The following is an 8,444-nucleotide window of genomic DNA, read 5'->3' on the forward strand; positions in this document are numbered from 1 at the left end:
GTCTCTCTGGTACAAATCCGAGCGAAAAACTGCCTTTTTTTCTATTCTGATCACGTTAAAAACATCCAGATGATATTCAAATTATTGTCCATTTTCTAGATAAGATAGCATAGCATCTTGCACATTTGAAGATCTTGATTCTGTTTAGGTGAATGAGAACTTGTTCGCCTACCAAAGAGATCCATTGGATTGACTCCGTATAGGCTGAGTCAAAATAACTATGAAACAATCCCTCCACAGTCGTTAACCAGTTTCCTGATAAATTACAACGGTTTATTGGACTGGAACATTTACATGCACCATTTAAATCACCCTGATATCACACCAACATCCACAAACGCCTGCAGTATTGACAAGTAGGCCCCAACAGGGTGCACTGCAGATAGTCTTGCCTTCAGAAACGGGCACGACCTCGTGATTGATTTCCTCCAGCTTCAGCCAATCAAACGCTGGAAATCGTACCTCAACTATTATTATTATTATGACGAGGTCGTGCTCATTTCTGAGGGCACGACTAGCATTGTTTTTCTCTATTGTTGGGCACGACCAAACATAGGCTGTCCAATTGAAGCTTCTATTGTTGGGCACGACCAAATCACAAGGTACCAGATTTTGGGCACGACCAATATGAAACCCTGTGGATTTCTACTCCGCTCCTGAAATAATTCCAGGGGCCCTGGGCGATTCGAGTAGAATTCACTTATGTCTGCGGGATAAGCTTTGTCGATTTGTCGATTATACGACTAATTTTTGTCTATATTTGAAAACTTTTCGCGGAGCAAAATAAATTTTTGCCAATATGTGAAAACCTTACTTTTGGAAGTTTATGGTCGTGCCGGGCACGACAGGCACGACCTTTGGCTTCGCCACTGATCATATCACGATTTAAAAAGGTACAATTTCTTAATGGCAACCTGATAACGTGTTAGATAACAATATAACATCTCAGAAAACTGCCTAATGCAAACAAGAAGTCTGACAAACTTTGTTAATCATGAAAAAGTTTTTTTAATTGGTGTGAGAGTATCAGGTTTGGCAAACATTATCATATTTTCAGTGCGAATATGGCCATAAAAAAGTGCTGTCCGGGGCTCTACGACGGAAGCTTTGAGGGATTAGTGAAAATCGGATCGTCTGGTGAAAAACAGATTTTACCGTTCGCACTGTACCAATTATACAGTTTCCTGAAAATCTTATGCCGCCTTTGAAGATGAAACAATAGGGACTCACTTTGTGAGGTTTGGACGCTGAAGTGCGAACTATCGGCAGGAGTTGTTAAGATGATCTGTTGACGTCACAAGTGACATGTTAACAATGTCGTTGTATAGGCTTTCACCGCAACTGTGAAAGTACAAGTGAAATTTCGTGTTTTATTGAAAATATTCTGCGATAAAAAGACAAAAAATTGTCAGGCATTTCATTTATAAGTAAAAAGAAGCTATAAAATCCTAGTTGCTGGTCTGCTAGGACGCTAATATCCACATATAATCTATCTATTTTTATGTCAGGATTTCTTCGAACCAGCATGCTTTGAAACATTGGAAGAACCTTTAAGCTTATGAAAAAAGGAATCGACTTTGTTTGAAAACTGATGCCGTTTCTCCAACGTCTTTATTTCTATAACTACAAATTAAATCGCAACATCCGGGGGGGGGGGGGAGTTGTTGAAGCAATAGCCTAAAGACAAACGAAATCCAGTGAAGACGGCGATAAAAAGCGATCCTGCAACCTGCTTTGGGTGCAGAAATAAGAATTCAAGAAAAAACGTTGGTTGATGTGATTGTGACTAAAAACAATTTCACTGAACTTGATTATCGTTTTTTAATAGAGGTTAGGACACTAGGGAATAACCTAGTCTTGCACGAAAACCATCCCCCATCCAAGTAAAAAATGTTTGCAAAAGGAGATAATACGCGTCAATTAATATTCCTATGACATCTAAACAGCAACTCAATTTCTTTGACTAAGAAATCAAATTCTTTGACTAAGAGCTAAGAGCATATTACGTAACTTCAGATTTTTCGACTACCAGGTAACTTATTTGTTCCTGAAACCCTCCAAGCTCAGGCACCGCGGAGCGTTGAGAAAAGTGGGGGTCTAAAAACGTGGGTGGGGGGCTAAAACCGTATAAAAAGGGGCTTTTCTGGTAGTTTGATACTTAATATTTGGCATTTTTCGCAAAAGCCCCCCAGCCCCCCTGCTCCGCGGTGCCTGGCTAAGTAGGAATGGCATATAATCCGCATAAGTACGACTTCAACCCGCCTTTAGTATTTCATATCACAATATAGTTTACGCGTTTGACACATTGAAAACAATCGTAAAATGTTACATTAATAATGAATAACTTGCAATTCCGTTTAGGACATCATAGGCATTTTATCGAATTAGGCCGATTAGGCCAGACAAAGCAGTCTGGGCAAAGACGCCTCAATCTGAAATGAAACTCTAGTTTTACGATACCTGATCTAATTTAAATTATAGCAAAAGCAGTGTTTTTAATAGAAATTCCATATCAGTTTTTACTCCAGTCTGTTCTTTGTTCATAATTTCGTCACTATTGAGCCAACTCTGCCCAAGCAGCAGCGCTGGTTGGTGGCACAAACTCAGACGGCTGAAACTTTGCATTTGTTTCGAAATCAGTGTAATAAAACTCCGATTCAGAGTCCCAAACCATTGAAAAAATCAACTATATGTCAAAATGCAAAACTAGCTCCTTTCGTATTCACAAAATAAACATTTGTCGGCAGCGCTTTCATAAAGGTTTCTATAGAGAAACACAATACGTGCTGAGAACGTGTCACTTGTGACGTCAAAGATGGTCCCCCTTTCGTGGTGATTTTCGCCTCGAGTTTCAAGTTGTCGGAACAATTGTTGTTTCTCAACTTAAAATGCCCGTATTTCAAAAACGGTATCTGTAATTTAAAAAATGTAAAAGCAAAATTTGAATTAGTTGCTAAGTACAAAATTTTTAGAGATTGATCATTGAGATCATTCAGAAGAAGTTCTCCCTTATCTTCTAACTCTTTATTTTTTCTGATTCTTCCATATCAACCCAAAAAAAATGTAAATTCTAGTTTTTTTGCTATTAACAGTTGACAAAGATGCGATTCGCTTGAGTAAAGACTTTCTCGCATTGAAAAGTTCCGAACAGAAAGTTTCTCCTCCGGAAGAGAAGGCACCGAACATCGGAATAATCTAAATGAAGAACCAAGATAATTCGTTCACCGCGAGCCTTATTAAACGCAATGCATAAGAAACGCGCAGCTGTTGAAGCAGTCATACGCAAGTTATGTTTTAACTTGATTTGACAAGCGACATTTTCATTGCTCCTCGCACTGTTGTGAGAAATTCTCTTCTTCGTGTAGTCTGGACAAAATTGAAGTCGAATTCCAATTAATAAGATATATTTTGAGGTCACAGAAAGTTAGAGAATAGCAAAGTCTTTCTTCAGTGGAATGGACAACAGTTACTGCTAGGGAGGAGCAAGTAGGAAGTGTGGGGTTTGAGACCCTTCCCCAGTTTTAACAAGAGCTCGTCGGCTATTCTGTGCTTGTCAGTTAATTTTCAGATTAGGATATTGACTTAGCCCGCTATTGCGAGATAATTTTCGTTGTTTATAAGATACAGCCACTTCCAACGTAAAAATGTACTCTGCAAGGTTTCACTATAAAAACTCACAGTATAGAATGAAATATTCTCGACCAGAGCCTGCCTGTGAAGCAAATTTCTAAAAACTGATGACAATAGAAAAATTAAACTTCTATAGCGATATTTAGAAATTAATTTAGAATAGCGTGAATTTAGAAATTAAAATGTGTTATAACTTTGGGCTAAAATCGACATAAAATTGTCTTTTTTATTTAACTACGAAGCTTGTGTGCGCACTGGCAACCTTGCATTTCCTTTCATGATGTACACTGGGGTCACCAAGACACTGGGGTTTTTATTGTCTTGTGCTTAGATAATGAGTAAATCAGAATATAAGGTAAACAAGTCATTAACATCAAATGTAGAACAACTCACCTTGTGTCAGTATTGAAGCTTTAAATTTAAAGTGCACTGTTAACGTCACTTTCTTAGTTATAATTTTTTCGTGAAAAAAAGGCTTTAAGCAATTTGCTTTGCATTTCAACACTTTTCGTTCACGTCTCTTCAATAAAGTGACACTTCGTGGTCATCTTTCATGAATAATCAGAGAATCTTCAAAGTTCTGCTGAATTTTTCCCCTTAAAACAGCAAACCAATTTTCTTTAAACCGAAAGTCGAAGGAATGGCGAATGCATTTCCCCGCCATACCCTATCGTTTCCAAGCCCCTTCGTATCATAATTCTCATTTTGAAATTGATTGGCTTAGGCCCGTGGTCACTGTGAGCCGCCATTTTGACCTACCGTTCCCATACTTTTGCGTCCCCAGTGTACATGTTCTTTTGCGAACAGTAAATCAAGCAGAAATGTTTTTATCGCTGCAACGTGTGTCAACTTGTATTCAAGTAGGCCAAAAGACTCTGTGGACCCCGTGGTATTATATTCACATTTCCCAAGGGCATATTCGCGTCTTATCGTGTATATCAAAACTATTTTAACAATATACTGCTTGTTATCAAGGGAGTTTGCTGCATCATGACTTTACCGGCAGGTGACGTGTCGCTGAACGGTTTTTAGCAGTGTTCAAGACACATGAGTCATTCAATTGCTTACAGAACCCCAAAGCCATTGTTGGTGTGTTGAGCCTCGTTGGTTCAAGAACTCCATACACAAGTGGTATTAAAAATTGTCGTTCATGACAGTGTTAATACAGTTGACAGCGAGAAAATCTCGAGTTAAAGAGGAATGCTTTTCTTTTCAAAATGCTGCGATGAAGATTCACATGCATCCTTGCCTTGCATCTGTACTTTAAGTGGTAAGACGCTTTGTTTATCTCTCAGAAATTATGTTTCCTTCTTTTATGGCCCACATGGCAGCTCCAAATTATTCAAAATGGCTTTTAAGGTTTTGCTAAATAGAGCAAAGGTGCCCTTTAACATATAAAACTGCTTAGATTAGTTCCAGTATTCTACATTTTTTCTTGAATGACTAAATTGCACAAACGTATAGTAAATAGTCCTCCAACTTATAGAAACTAACTATATGGAGCTGTTCTGTATCTTTACTGAAAATGAATACCATGAATCCTCGAATTAGCCCCCTGGGGGCTTATTTGATTTTGATATTTTTGGACGGGGGCTTATTCGAGAAGGGGGGGCTTATACGAGTGGGGGCTTATAAAATTATTGTAGACATTACGAAAACATTATTAAAAGACCTCATTTATTTCAATTGGAATTTCTTTATGAGGATTTAATTAATTACTACCAAAAGTACGAATTTATCGTGGTAATTCAACAAAACGCCATAGGCAACCTTAGATGGTAAAAACCGTCAAACTGAGGGGTACAATTCGAGAATATACGGTAGCAGTGGGGGCTTATTCGAGGGGGGGGGACTTTTTGACAATTTGTAGTTCCAGGGTAGGGAATTATTCGAGGGGGGAGCTTTTTCGAGGAGGAGGCCAATTCGAGGATTTACGGTATGTTCTAATGCGAGTGCTTCTAAGCGGTGTTGTTGTGCGACTGTTGTATCTTGATGAATTAATCGGCTAAAAAGCTTGGCATATACACATAAAAGGGGATGCAAAGAATTTGTGATTGATTACTACGTAACTCTGAATTCTGCCAAAAGTTGATCTAAAATATTCGTGCTCAAGATCAAGATGCTGGAAATTAGACACATGTTGAGCCGTCGACCTTCCTTTATTTGTATTTTGGGTTATTAAAAAGACTGTATGTGTCTCTAAAAGCTTGAACATTTTGCGAAAGACTTTTGCAAACCATGGCAACTGGCACCAAAGCTTTTGTTTTCTTTGTTCTTTTTTCCAGAAATTCTAAAGCCGGGTGTCATTTTTAGCTTTTTTTTCTAAAGCCGGTTCACCAAAACAATAGGAGTGCACACCCCCGTCGTTTTGGTATCCAAGTACCCCCCCCCCGGGACGCATGCCTTAGGTATTTTTTAAGATAGGGCTTGGGCATTAGCTCCTTAGTGGGAAAAATAAACTTTCCTTGTCCATGCCCTGACCAGAATTTTAAGCTGCTGTGTAACCTGTTTCCATCAGGTTATTCGTAAAGTTTAGAGCTTTTTATGGGTTAGGTGAAGCAATTTGTACTGATGCACCAACAGCTAATCGGCGCTTCCTACGAAGAGGAAATGTATCCTCAAGACCTAATTTGATGAAGGGTGTGGCAATGTTTTCCGAGGGAGCATTTTTGTTTAAATTCAATAAATTCTTTTGTTTACATTTTCCTCCCAGAGTAAGAAAGTGAATTTCATTAATTCAGTCTTAGAACTTTCCGACTATAACTAGTGAAGCTTGTTGTCGTTTGTGAAAGGAAACGTCAAATTTACTGTTTTTTTGTTAATAGCTGTTTGTAAAAGAAGCCGAACCCCGTTTTTGAAATTATTATGCTCAGTTCAAGACATGTTCTTTGTGACCTCACTTTAGCTCCTTGCCTGAGAACAAAAGATCGTATTATGTTTAAAAGCTCAGGTGGACTTAAAAGCTCAGGTGGAAAAAAATAAATTTCATTTTATTCTATATCTAAATCGGTGGCAAATCTTTGCATGCTAATATTCCTAAAAGCATCTTAGTATTCCTTTCAATGATCTCAAATTACCAGCAATATATTTGAAGACGGCACAAAATAGCGAAAGTATCCATATAAATTTTCTGTTTACTTTTGGTCATTATCCGATGTTTAGCTATGCTACACGTGTCTAAATTTTGTGGTACCAAACACGTATTTAATCATCTTGTTCCATTACTTTGTCTTTGATCAATTCGTTTTCCCGATGTTTTCTCACAACAAGATCGCATTTAAAATTGTTGCACTTTGCTGCTATTTTTAATAACTCCCAACAGAATAGGATGGGTCAAACAAATCAAAGTTGTTGCACGTACAATGCCTGCCAAAAGTACTTGGAACACCCACCAATTTACGCTGTATTTCATATCTTTCATTCCTTTCATGAAAAAAATTGCCACTTCCGCCCCCTTCCCCCTCAAACAATGTTGATGATTTAGAAAAATATCATAAAAGAAGCGCAAAAGAAAGTGCTTCCTAAAATCCCAACCCGTTTGATAGTAAACCAACATTGTTCCGTGGGGGAGAGGGGGATGATTGGTTTTGACCTTGGAAATTGATGTAAGTGTTCCAAGACTTTTGGCAGGCATTGTACCTATTAGCTTTATCGTAGAGACATATGTTTCTTCTCGCATTTCCTATAAAGTACACTGGCAATTTGTTTTTATTGTTTTTCATGTCATTAATTTACGAAATGCTATTTTCATTTATTTGGAAAATGCATGATATTCTAATTCCTTCTGCAAAAAGTATTTTTTACGACCATTATTGCCATTTAAGATTAAAGATCTACTCAATGTTTTTGCATTGGTAATAAACATTCTAGTGCTCATAGGTGAATGCTGATATTAGATGGAAGAAAGTTGTGATATTAGCCCTTTTTTGTTACTGTTTAACTGTTATACTTGTGGTTGAAAGTCAAGGTTAAGCCTAACATGAAATTACGTTGGTTCTTCCAAATACAGGATGATAATCACAGCTTTAAACTTTTGACCTTGGCTTTAAATCTTTACTTTAGCGGTGGCAGCAGAACGTTACAGAGAGAAACGACGACCAGTCTTCGTCTTTATCTTCATCAGTGTTAAATTACAATATCTCTCTACTTTAAACTAAAAACTTATATTTTTACAAGATTTAACAAAAGATGGTGCAATAAATTTAGAATAAAGATTTTAAAGAAAATTAACGTCCAATAAGAATAATGTTTTATTCGTCTTTCTTCGAGTTGCAGTTCGTGGTGCAATCTTTCGAGGTCGAATTATTTGATAACAAAAATTTGCGTGTGTAAAGCTTTTATCAGATTAGTCCATGGAAGCGGAGCTGTATCCTTGGTTGCTTATTGGCTTTTTAAGGCACTTCAGGGCATTAATTTGCTTTGCATCATTTTCACTACGTTATATAACCATCGAGGTTCAATGGTATACCTATTTTTTGGGGCTTCAATTTGCACGATTTTCTGAAAAGTCTGCGGAAACTGCTTTTGTCAAAATGACCCACTAAAACCCATTTCTTAGCGTTTTTCAGACTAGAAAATCATCAACGTAAATTTTCATGGTGATGTGAGCTTACAGATTGAAGTTGGTTTAAAAATGTTTAAAGTAACTATGTATGCAATTTTCAACTACGGTTTGTTTATTTTTATTACCTCAACCACCACAATTTATTTCAAAGTCTATTCTAGTGTTTTGTGTAATCAGATGAGCGAGCCGATTAACGCATTTTTCTAAACACGATGATAATAAACAACCTCGGGTATTTTACACCTCACAT

This window comes from Rhopilema esculentum, chromosome 16 (genome assembly GCF_057945365.1).
Source record: "Rhopilema esculentum isolate cy_ngs chromosome 16, ASM5794536v1, whole genome shotgun sequence".
In the NCBI taxonomy this organism is placed as follows: Eukaryota; Metazoa; Cnidaria; class Scyphozoa; order Rhizostomeae; family Rhizostomatidae; genus Rhopilema; species Rhopilema esculentum.